Below are 12,772 nucleotides of genomic sequence, written 5' to 3' on the forward strand. Positions count from 1 at the left end.
AAAAATAGGAACCTGGTTTGACTCCCAGCAGCCAGAAACCATGACAGATATCCTGTCGACGGTGTTGCTCAAACATTTTTGTCTGCGATGTGCAAAGGATATATGCATGTGCATACACACATACACACGCTCTTAATTGAAAAAGTATCCAGGAAACAGTACTTTACTCATGGCTATGATAAATTCATCGTTTCCACTGTCATTTTTTTAAATGTGGGTCATGACTTACTAAATTAATTCCACTTTGAAAACCTTGCCCTACAGTGTTTTCTGTGCAGTATATTCAAAATACTCCCAATGAGTCGCTTTTATGCACGAAATGCTTTATTTATATACCAGACAAACCTTTCTGCAATTCTGGCCTTTAAATGACTATTTTGTAAAGTAGATCCTAGAAGAATAGCACGTAGTCCTTGGCATCCAAATAAGCAAAAAAGAAGAAAGTATGAATCTGTTGTGTAATGAACACAATGTATCCAATTGTATCATCTGAACACAGAATATCCAATTGTATCATCAGACAGTACCCAATATAATAGTCCAGAATGTTTGTTTACATAGCTATCTAGTAAAGTTTAAGTCCACAACAGTTGTTAGAAAGTAACAGGGTTTTAATTTCTCATGCCCATCAAGCAAGAACGTTCATTTCAGCAAATATGCCTGGGGACTGGCCCTGGATGAGGTCGTTTTCTGGGTGTTTGAAGGGTACAGAGGTGAACTGGGCTGGGATCCTGGTCTCAAGGAGATGAAACTCTAGGAGAGAAGAAAAGACAAGGGTGTAGAAAATAGTTGTACCAGATAGACCTATATGGATCGTGAGAAAGGAGTAACGGAAATGCGTAGGGTTTCAGAGGAATGGGGGTGTCTGGTTCCTGATAGAGGTCCTGAAGAACAAAGGAGGAGGGGTTCAGAGGGCGGGTTGGGGGGGGGGATTTCCCCGTCACCTGGCCTGCACCCTAGTGCAGCCGATGAGGCCATGGGGATGGCACAGGCTTACAGACTGGAAGGGCCTTTCCGCAGTGAGGATTCCTGTCTTTGTACCTCTTTGTTCCCACTGTTGTCACCTCTGACACGAAGTAGGTGCTCACTGCATATGTAATGAATATAGACAGGGGCACCAGCTCTGGAGCATGATGGCGGAGGGTCCCCTCACAGCCTTGTGTGGACCGAGAGGGGTGCAGGAGCTCTGGGGGAGGGAAGAGTGCCAAGCCCAGCAGTCAGAGGGGAGGGGCTACAGTTCACAAACGTGGCTTGGGGGGCAGTGGTTGTCCTTCCCCCCCCCCCATCAGAAATCACAAGTTTTATCTGCGATTCAGCCAAGCTTGATCGAGGGCCTGAGTTACCCGACAGGTCTGGTGAAGGAATCCACAGATGCTGAAAGGCAAGGACCCTGCCCTACCGGCATCCAGGTCTTGTGAACAAAGCAGGGCGGGGAGGGGCAGGAGGTGGGGCACACACAGCAATCAGGATGCACAACAAGGACAGAAAGGACTAAGTGCCCTGAGCAAGGCACAGCCACAAAATGTAGGCCCGTGGCCTCCGGCCACAACCAAGCAGGGAACTTGGCTTTGGCAATGAGGCATCTTATGGTCCTCATGTTACAGTTGCCACCCTGCTTCTTTCCTAACCAAAATTAACCTAGTAACCTAGTACGCAGTACTCATCCGGGTGCTTCCATGTGCTGTTGAGACTCTGCTAAGCACAGAATGTGGTCTCTAGAAACGTGCACATGGAGATCATGTGGGAAAGGAGCGGTATTATGTCATCTGTTCTTTCAAAATGAAACTATTTCTGTGTCCTGGCAGATGGCCCGTAGTACCAGTTCTTGGATTATCTGATAACAGCCAATTATTTTATTTTATTTTATTTTTTAGAAATGTTTCTATTTATTTTTGAGAGAGAGAGGGAGGGAGGGGCGGAGAGAGAGACGGAGATGGAGTCTGAAGCAGGCTTCAGGCTCTGAACCCGGTAGCACAGAGCCCGACGTGATCACGCGAGAACCCGCGAGATCACGAGCCGAGCCAAAGTCGGACACTCAGCCGACTGAGCCACCCTCGCGCGTGCCCGACGTGATCACAGAGCCCGTTAGCACAGAGCCCGACGTGATCACGCGAGAACCCGCGAGGTCACGACCCGAGCCAAAGTCGGACACTCAGCCGACTGAGCCACCCACGCGCGTGCCCCCTATGGCCAATTATTTTCAAGAGCAGCTGCTGCATAGGGGACACTTTCACCAGGGCCTTTCTATACAGGGAGTGAGTCTCTGGAACGGAGACTGAGTGTTCATTCTGTGTTACTGGCTGTGCAAGTTCTAGAGCGGGGAGCAGAGGGTAGGTGGAGGTGGGAGCGCAGCTCTAGATCTGGCTTCTAGAATCAGCAGAGAGAGGAGAGAGCAAGGGGAACGGGGAGGCCGTGCGGAGCTGCTGCAGAAGTTAGGTGGGAACCAGGCTCTCGGCCAGGTGCTGATAGGAACAAGAGGGAGCAAACAGCACCAAAACTTGTTCTCGTACCTGTTCTGTTGCCCCGTCAACCGTGTAGCCGTGAGGCTGGACGTACTTCTTTAATGCAGGGCAGCATTTCCATCATTTGTTTCATACCCACCACACATGCTACACGTCTTACTTCTAGCCGCCCAAGAACCTGCTACTACAAGCTGCTATTTTCGGCCGCCTTCAAATGCCGATGAGGAAACAGGCTGAGTGAGATTGGTGAGTGATAACATGGCCAGGGGATGGCAGAAGCCACTCAAAGCGCAGGGTTCCTGTCTGCAGGGGACCTTATTCCTTATTCCGGAGGACCTGAGTTACTTGTGTGATGCTCGCATGGCATTCTGACGCTAGGCAAATATTTATTCTCTTTCTAAGGAATGACACAGGGGGACTGTGTCTTCTAGGTAGCATGATGTATTCTGATAGAACATGCTGGAAATTCAGAGACATTCTGCGTTGCCATTCCACAGGCAGCTGGAAAATCTTAAAATTTGATTCAGATATATCAAAATCTATGGCTCTCTTCCAAAACTGTGACTTCCTCATTCAAGCTGAGCGTTCCCTCCAAACCCTCCTGTTGAGCTCAGGGGCAGAAGGAATGCCGTCTCCATTCACCTGCTCAGGTCACTGGGGACTCTGGGGTCTGCTCTTCTCTGAACAAACCAGAACTAGGAGTGTTTTTCGTCCTGCTGACTCAGCTTCAGTGTCAGCTGTCTCGTCGTTCCAGGAAGAACAGCCAATCTGTTGGTTTCTGGGCATCCAATAGAGCGATCGTCTTAGATCCCTTAATTTTAAATTTAGATTAAAACTGAAAAGTCACTCTGTGGATTTTTTTGGTGAGTGTATAACTTTAGTCCTTTATTAAAATGATCTAAATCTTCACACTCTGCTTCAGTTTTCTTTAAATATTCCATAAGGAAATGGTGGTTTTCATCTTTGTAACTTCTTTTATCATGATAAAAAGCTTATAACAAGAAACTGCGGTCCTCTGCCCACCTTCTCTATTTCAAAACTTACTCCACAGAGGCAACAGATTTCAGATAATTTGGTGATTTCTTCCGATCACCAGCCCCACAGCTGTCCTAATATGCTGTACTCCCGTGTCTTTTTTTGGGTATCATCCATTGGTTTCTCCTCAAAGCAGTGGGGAGTTCAGCTCTCCTACTACAGACTCCCATGTTTTCCCTTTCCCCAGCCTTCCAAAATTTGGGTAAGTAACACTGTTTCCATGATTACATGTAATTCACTGATGATCCCATTGGTGTACTATGATGATTCGTTTATTTTCTCATGTAACTTTTTCCTCTCTAAGAGGGTTAATACCTGTGACGTGGGGGCATTGCCTGTTGCCATCCAACAATGACTTCCTCTTCCTCCTTGCTGGCTGGAGCCTGATTTTGTTCTGATGTCCACCCCTTTGCACTTAACTCAGTCCTTTCAATGCCAAGCCAGTCACCATGGCCCAGTTCCCCCGCCCTGCAAGGGGTAGCCTGTAGGGGTTGTTTCTGGGGAAGGTTTCTTTGTTCTTAGGCAAACAAAGAAGAAATGGCCTCTCCTATCAGTTGGAGAAAAGAGTTCCAAGAACCTGCAGAACGCTTACTAAACACAAATATCCAAATGCCACAGGGCCACCCGTTGCATTTTTCTCGATCGCTCTGCCTCCCACACCTGAGCTGGTTTATCTCTGGGCCTGGCACCCTTGTCTTCCTAGGGCTTTCTTTTGGTCCTTTTGTCCTGGATCCCCTCTATTCTTCACTTGTATATTCATTTTTCAAAAACATATCCTTTAGAGGTTTGGGAAATTATCTATTTGAATTATTGTGTTTGAAAATGAATTTATTCTGTACTCACACTTCAGTTGATAGTTTAGCAGGATATAGAATTCTAAGTAAAATCATTATTGCTTGGACTGTTAACATGGCTCCCCTGACTTTAAGTATTTATTATTACTGTTTAGAAATCTGTTTCCAGAATGACTCCTTTTATCTGTGATCTAGTTTATCTCTCTGAAACTTCTCTTTATTCGTGGGGCGCTAAAATTGCATGATGCTATGCCTTGCAATATGGAGTTTTTATTTTCTAGGCTGTTGGTGGGTCTTTCTAAACTTGTGTTTTTCGGTGCTGAGAATTTTCTTGTTCTGTTTCTTTGGTAATTTTCTCCTTGTGTTTTTTGTATTCTTCACTTTTTCCATCTTTCTGCAATTCTGTTAGAATTTAGAGCTTCCACACTGTGCACTAATTATTCTATCTTGGTTAGTTTTTCCTTTCTGGGTTCTAGTTTCAGAGAGATTGCCTAGATTTTATCTTTATTTTTTTAATTTTTTTTAATTTTTTTTTGATTTTTTTAAATATATGAAATTTATTGTCAAATTGGTTTCCATACAACACCCAGTGCTCATCCCAAAAGATGCCCTCTTCAATACCCATCACCCACCCTCCCCTCCCTCCTACCCCCCATCAGCCCTCAGTTTGTTCTCAGTTTTTAAGAGTCTCTTATGCTTTGGCTCTCTCCCACTCTAACCTCTTTTTTTTTTTTTCCTTCCCCTCCCCCATGGGTTCCTGTTAAGTTTCTCAGGATCCACATAAGTGTGAAAACATACGGTATCTGTCTTTCTCTGTATGGCTTATTTCACTTAGCATCACACTCTCCAGTTCCATCCACGTTGCTACAAAGGGCCAGATTTCATTCTTTCTCATTGCCACGTAGTACTCCATTGTGTATATAAACCACAATTTCTTTATCCATTCATCAGTTGATGGACATTTAGGCTCTTTCCAAATTTGGCTATTGTTGAGAGTGCTGCTATAAACATTGGGGTGCAGGTGCCCCTATGCATCAGTACTCCTGGATCCCTTGGGTAAATTCCTAGCAGTGCTACTGCTGGGTCATAGGGTAGGTCTATTTTTAATTTTTTGTGGAACCTCCACACTGTTTTCCAGAGCGGCTGCACCAGTTTGCATTCCCACCAACAGTGTAAAAGGGTTCCTGTTTCTCCACATCCTCTCCAGCATTTATTGTCTCCTGATTTGTTCATTTTGGCCACTCTGACTGGCATGAGGTGATATCTGAGTGTGGTTTTGATTTGTATTTCCCTGATGAGGAGTGACGTTGAGCATCTTTTCATGTGCCTGTTGGCCAATCGGATGTCTTCTTTAGAGAAGTGTCCATGTTTTCTGCCCATTTCTTCACTGGATACTTGTTTTTCGGGTGTGGAGTTTGGTGAACTCTTTTTAGATTTTGGATACTAGCCCTTTGTCCGATATGTCATTTGCAAACATGTTTTCCCATTCTGTTGGTTGCCTTTTAGTTTTGTTGATTGTTTCCTTTGCTGTGCAGAAGCTTTTTATCTTCATGAGGTCCCAATAGTTCATTTTTGCTTTTAATTCCTTTGCCTTTGGGGATGTGTCAAATAAGAAATTGCTGTGGCTGAGGTCAGAGAGGTCTTTTCTTGTTTTCTTCTCTAGGGTTTTGATGGTTTCCTTAGATTTTATCTTTAAAGCCTTCTATCGATTTTTACATTTTAATGATCATATTTTTAATTTCTCTGAGCTCTTATGTATTTTCTGACTGTCCCTTTCTTGTTTTATGGACCCTCCTATCTCTGAGGGAATGAATTAGAATTTTGAGATGTTTTCTTCTGTTTTCCACCCACTGAATGGATAAACAAATTGTGGTACAGTCATACAGTGGACTACCACTTGCGAATAAAAAGGAGCAAACTACTGATATATGTAATAATACAGATAGATCTAGAATGCAACATGCATTCTGTATGAATATTAACAATATTAACATAATCACAACAAATCGCATTAATAAAATAATGTAGTAATGATGTTGTTATCTACACTCATCTGTATTAAAAGAAGCAAGACTTCAAAGGCTGCATGCTTTATAACTACATTTGTGTAAGATTTTGGAAAAAAAAAACTGCAGGGATGGAGAATAGACCAGTGTTGGTGGGGGAGGGGCTGAATCCAAGGGAGTGACACGAGAGGCTTTTGAGGTGATGCACGTGTTGTATATTTTGCTTGTGTTGGTGGTTACTCCGTGCACCTGTCAAAACTCATAAGTGCGTGCCAACAAGTGTATTTTATTTATGTAAATCAAAACAAATTTCTAAAAGGTGTTCTTCCATTTTCGGCATTTTCTTATTAAATTTTTTTTAATGTTTATTTATATTTGAGGCACAGAGAGACAGAGCATGAACAGGGGAGGGGCAGAGAGAGAGGGAGACACAGAATCTGAAGCGGGCTCCAGGCTCCAAGCCGTCAGCCCAGAGCCTGACGCGGGGCTCGAACTCACGGACCTGAGATCATGACCTGAGCCGAAGTCGGACGCTTAACCGACTGAGCCACCCAGGAGCCCCATTTTCGGCATTTTTTAATGCCTTGTCTTTTTTTATCATAAGCTTTCTTATATATTTGGTAGTTCTTAACTGCTCATTCACATTTGGGAATGAGATCGGAATCTGGAGCCATGCGTTATGTGTTGTGTTCCTTTTGCTGCAGCTGGCGTGTTGAGAGCAGAAAATAGAGAATTTGTATTAATTTTCCACTATTACTTTATTCTTTTCTCATTAATCAGAGGACCTGTCGTTCGGGGGTACCTCTGTCCCTCCCTCCTTCCTGACATGTTCTCAGGCTCTAGCCCTCGGCCTCCTTGGGCTAATGCTACTCTAACTTCCTTTCCTTGGGGTTGGGCACGCTCTCAGGAGTCCTGTGCCCAGCCTTTCTGTGTGGTCGGGAAGCTGCTGGGGAGAGGTTTTCTTGTGATTTGCTCGCTGCTGCACGACTCCTATTGAGGTCAGAGAGTGCTCCTGTGAAGAGCAATGTCAAACAGATTTCTGGTTTTCTCCTCCCCCTCAGAGCTGTCTTCACACTTTAATTGGGAAGGGCCCTTACGAGTAAAGCTGGAACAAATTTCCCTGGTCGGGAGGAGGGTAGTCCGTGCGTAAATGTGTGAGTCCCAGAAATTGGATGGAAGGCAGTCCGGCTTGCTCCTGCAGGAGAGCTGCCCAGGTCAGAGGAGAAGTACCCAGGGACACGGTATCAGGAGCCTTATTGGAAGCTGTCAAGGAGGGGAAATTAACACATTGTCAGGACCATACGTCAGGGAGGGGAAATTAACACATTGCTCTTTTTCTTTTTCCCCCATGCTACACAGATCATACATGTGAGAGGATGTGATTGTGGATCAATAACCAACTTCTTGGCAGTTTTATTTGAAAAATGAGCATGAGACTCACAGCCTTTCTTTCAGAGTCTTTGATTAAAATAGATTCGGGGGTATCTTGTGTTATTTAACAGTGAAGTTCTAAACTGTGACTTTAGATCTTTAAAGCATGCCCATTAAAAGCCCTGCTCACTCAAGTCTGTGCTTTCTGGGAATGTTTGATTTCTGTTGCTTACGAAATGTGTCTGTTTTGATAAGCAAGATGCACGCAGCCTGTGCCCTATCCCGGAAATGCTGGCAAGCCAGTTTTCCACCCTGGGATTATAGGCTGGGTGCTATTCAAATACATACCGACATGTTACTCTTGAAGGAAGCCATCTCGAATTTTGGGGGGAATATAAGATTTTTTTTTTTAACTATTCAAGCTCTGGTAGAGTGAGGCTTCCTACAAGTTAACTAAAGCGATATTATTCCTTTATCTCAATTGTATAGAAACACGACTCATTCTCCCTGGCATAGATCATCTGTTTCTCTTGCACGTTTCTAGGGCACATTGGTTCCAAACCAAGTGCTGTGTTCTTTCCTTTTCTGTTTATCGTCATTTCTTTATCTGTCCCTTAAAGATAAAGACATTCCAAGCATGGTGTTCCAAAATGCCTAGTTCATTACATGCTATAATTAATGACAATACAGAGACTTCCAGCAAGAAGCCCTGGGACATGAGCTTTGTACCTTTTCGTTGAGTTGCTGGTTTCTGCAGTCACCATGCAGTAGATTTTACTGCTTTCTGGTTGTTTGCAAACTTCCTCTGCTTGGGCTGCATCGTGGTATTAAATGTTCATCTTCATCGTGTGAGCCGTCTCGTTCATTTGAGAGAAGGCAGGTTGTCTGCTTGTGATGAAAGAAAAAAAGAAATGCACCTTCCCGAAAGAGAACGAGCTGAAAGAGCCCCATTTTGAGTGACCCGGTACAGGCGTGTGAGCTGGAGGCGATTCTTGCTTTATCCCTGATGACGTTACGAAGAGTTCCTGCTTCCCTTCAGGTAGCAGAGAATCCCGAGGTTTACAGCCTGCAGTCCTGCAGATAAATGAAGGTCATGTGCCCTCCCTGTTGTGAGTGCTGATGTCCATTCTCGGGGCCTAACACACAGCAGAGAGTCAGGGATGTATAGATCAAGTGTGCCTACCGCGTTGAAATGAACCCACTGGGAGAAGCTGGGTCGAGTGGGACCTAGCAGAGGAGTTTGAGGACGTGTCTGTACTGCCCTCTCTGCTTCCATGAAGTCACCCCCGTACCCTCCCCAGGAATCGGCCTCCTGGCCCACCTGCTCGGGTAGATTTAAGGATTCCCCTAGAACTGTTTGACCCATTATCCACACTATAGAAGTGGTTTGGGCCCTAAGACCAGTGGTAGGAAAGAAAGGAGGGAGTGGGTTTGTGGAGGATACTCACATAAGGCATTTGTGGTTAGAAACAAAGCAGGAAATACTTAATGAATATCAGTGTTATCTCAATACTTGGGCAGGTAGATAAGAAGAGTGCTCTGGGAGTGGGGCCTCAGTTGCCTTTAGGTGCCGGGCAGGTAGCAAAGGGAGTGAAGCAACCAGGTGTGAGTTAAAAGGCCGAATAGCCACTGGAGAAGGAGAAAGTGCCTGCCTTGCAAACATACACTTGAACTCCACTTTTTTTTTTTTTTTTTAATTTTTTTTTTTTCAACGTTTATTTATTTTTGGGACAGAGAGAGACAGAGCATGAACGGGGGAGGGGCAGAGAGAGAGGGAGACACAGCATTGGAAACAGGCTCCAGGCTCTGAGCCATCAGCCCAGAGCCCGACGCGGGGCTCGAACTCACGGACCGCGAGATCGTGACCTGGCTGAAGTCGGACGCTTAACCGACTGCGCCACCCAGGCGCCCCTTGAACTCCACTTTTAAGACACCACTGCCTTCTCCTCCAACAAGACCATAACAGAAACCTTGTCTGACTCAGCCCCTGGGAGGCCACGTGAAATGCCTACATATATTTTCTTTTTCATAGATCGAAAAGTATTTGATTTCATCGAGATTTGAAGTCCTTGTCTCTCTCTCTCTTTAGCCTCTTATTAATAAATACAAGCACAGAAAAATGTTGTTGGAAGACTTTGGATCTTATCTGGTATTTTGTAGATGGAATATTAGTCTTTAACGTATCAGCCTTTCTCAGTGGTCTCAAAGAATGGCAGAGAATTTATCACCAGCTCTTGACAAATTCAGTTGTTCTTGCTGCCTTTTGAAAACGCCAGGCTTTTTCTTCCTTCACCAGATCAGATAACTCCCAGTTTTTCTGGTAAGCAGATGTGAAATCCATAGATAGTCCCCATGCCTCATTTCAGCTATTATTTTGTCCCCTTTCATCACGAAATCCTTTTTTTGGAGCAAGCAGCGTTGGACAGATTTGAGTTTCACAGAGGCTTTTTTTCTTACCTCTTCGCCACTGGGGGAAATACAGGTAAAGAGACAGCGAGGAAGTGGGTCACTGGGGGAAGAAAGGGAGACGTGTGACCCCAGCCTCACCTACAGATCCAATACCCAGGCCTCGAATGCCACAATAAGTCTGGTGTATGTATGTCTGGTACACGGCGGTGGTCTTTGGAAAACTATCTACCCACACGGACACACAGACAGACGCACCCCTACCCACAAACACGGACACACAGATGCACCCCTACCCACAAACACAGACACACAGACAGATGCACCCCTACACACAACGCAGGGGCACAAATTCATGCGTTGCAAGAAGGGGCAAAGATCTAATTTGCCCCAGCCCCTCCGATGTAATTTCTGCTTCCTTCTTGTCATTACGTGGTACTTAGAATTTCTCCTTAACTGCATGTTCTATCACACCCTGCCTTGCTGTTGTTACCACAGTTACTAGCTGTCTGCACGTTATATCCCCTTCCCCTCAGGAGATCGCGGTTTCCCTAAGGATTTTTCTTTTAAAAAAAAAGACTTCCCTTTAAAAAAAATTTTTTTTTAATGATTATTTATTTTTGAGAGAGGGAGAGACAGAGCATGAGCAGGGGAGGGTCAGAGAGAGAGGGAGACACAGAATCTGAAACAGGCTCCGGGCTCTGAGCCGTCAGCACAGAGCCCGACGTGGGGCTCGAACCCATGAACCGTGAGATCATGACCTGAGCTGAAGTCGGATGCTTAACCGACTGAGCCACCCAGGCGCCCCCAGACTTTTCTTTTACTCATCTTTTAATTGTTCCTCTACTGTGTTTTATATCAGCTGATGCTCAGTCAGTTGGGTCTGTCTCAGAGCCCTTTGAGTCCTGTCCCCACGTAACCTTTTTTTCTCTCATCTTCCTAACATGCGAGGCTGTCTGGGGGAGTCCACGGTCTGCGGAAGGGGCCAAGTGCTAGTCTTGGCATGGGCGCCCGGCCCCCGTGTGGCTGTGACAGGTCTCAGCTGGCGGACTCGGCCCGAGTCTCCCTGGGCTTCATCCTCCTCGTGTAAAACGAGAGGCTTGACATAATTCATGTCTCTGTTCCTTTCCATCTCAAATACTCAGTGACATTCTGTGACGGATATATGCTCAGCAAGGCATTGCCCAGAGAGCCAAGTAAGTTAGGAGAGATTCCGTGTGCTACTGTATTAATTCAACAATATTTAGTGAGTGCCTGAAGTTGTTGGACACCGTTCCGCTCACTGGGGATCGATGGTGAGCAGGGCGGATGCGACCCTTGCTTATCCTCACGGAGCTCGTGTCCTTTTGGAAGAGGAAGACAATGAACAAATAAACAGGGAGAATAATGGAAGAAGGCTGGGGGAGAAGCACAGACTGTGGCCGGGGAAAGACGATGCACCTCAAGGAAAGTCTGTCTGGGGAGGGCACGTTCAAGATGACCCCTGATATGTAGGATGGGTCCATCCGTGTGAAGAGCCAGGCAGGGAGTGTGCAAGCAGTGAAGAACAATGCGGAGTCAGTGGGCAGGCTGCTAGGGGAGGAGGGGGTGAGGGAGATTTCGCAGGGCCACACGGGTCCCAGCAAGGAGGCCATGGGAGGGTTTGTGGCCATGAAGTGACCGTTAACATGCCAAGATGCCACTCTAGATGCCTTGTGAAGGGGAAATGGCTCATTAGAGAAGCAAGATTGGAAGCCAGGAGATCTGGGAGGAGACTTATAAGTGGCTTACGTGGGAGATGATGTGGAGGCAGAGAGGGAGAAAAGCGGGCGGGCTGGTGATGCCCTTGGGAAGCCCATCCGATAGCCCTCCCCGGTGGGTGGGGTGTGAGTTAAAAGGGCCAAGGAAGCTCTTAGTTTCAGCTTTGGTGGTGAGGTAGATGACAGAACCAATAATCCAAAAAGGGGAGCCTTGGGAGAGCTGGGATGGGTGTTGCGAGGCGGGCCTTGGCCAAGAGGTCTCCTGTCTGGCCCTCGTTCTCTGGAACAGGTCCTTAAACACGATTATCTCATTCTCTCTCGATATCACCTGCATTCTGGAAATAGCTTGTCTCCCATGTCTACCGTTAAAAATATTTTCGCCTCAGAGACACACAGTGTGAGAGAAGAAATGCAGATGGCCAAACAGCGTATGAAATGTAACTTGACTAGAGGTAAAGTAACAAAATAATAAGGCTTTTTACACCCTATCAAGTTTAAAAGCTGACGCTTCCACCAAAGCTTGGCATGGTGGCTTAAGAGCCCGCCTGGGGGTTCAGAGTCCAGCCCTTTGCACTTAGGCTCAGAAGTTATTTCACTTCTCTCTGCCTCACTGTGTAAAACACAGCGATAATATCTAGCCCTGGTATTGTTATGGATTAAGTGCAACAAAACACTGAAAACAGCACCTGGTAAGAGAAAGTGTCATTTAGGCATTGAAAATAAATTCCTAGGGTTGAGCGAACTGTATTCAGTTAAAAAATGCTTTTGAGTTCCTACCACAGGCCAGCTACTGTTCTAGGCTCTAGAATAGAGTGGCGAACAGAGAAGGAGGTGCCTGCCCTCCCAGAGCTTATATGGGATGCGGAAAGGCAGATAATAAATGGGTACAAGGATCAGATAACCTTGGGTGGTGAGAAGTGTGTTCTAAGCAGAGTGACCATATGTACAGTTCATGCTTG

The sequence above is a fragment of the Lynx rufus genome, unplaced genomic scaffold (genome assembly GCF_022079265.1).
Source record: "Lynx rufus isolate CCGP_SWC_20201006 ecotype Redwood Valley unplaced genomic scaffold, mLynRuf1.p SCAF_1, whole genome shotgun sequence".
Lineage (NCBI taxonomy): Eukaryota > Metazoa > Chordata > Mammalia > Carnivora > Felidae > Lynx > Lynx rufus.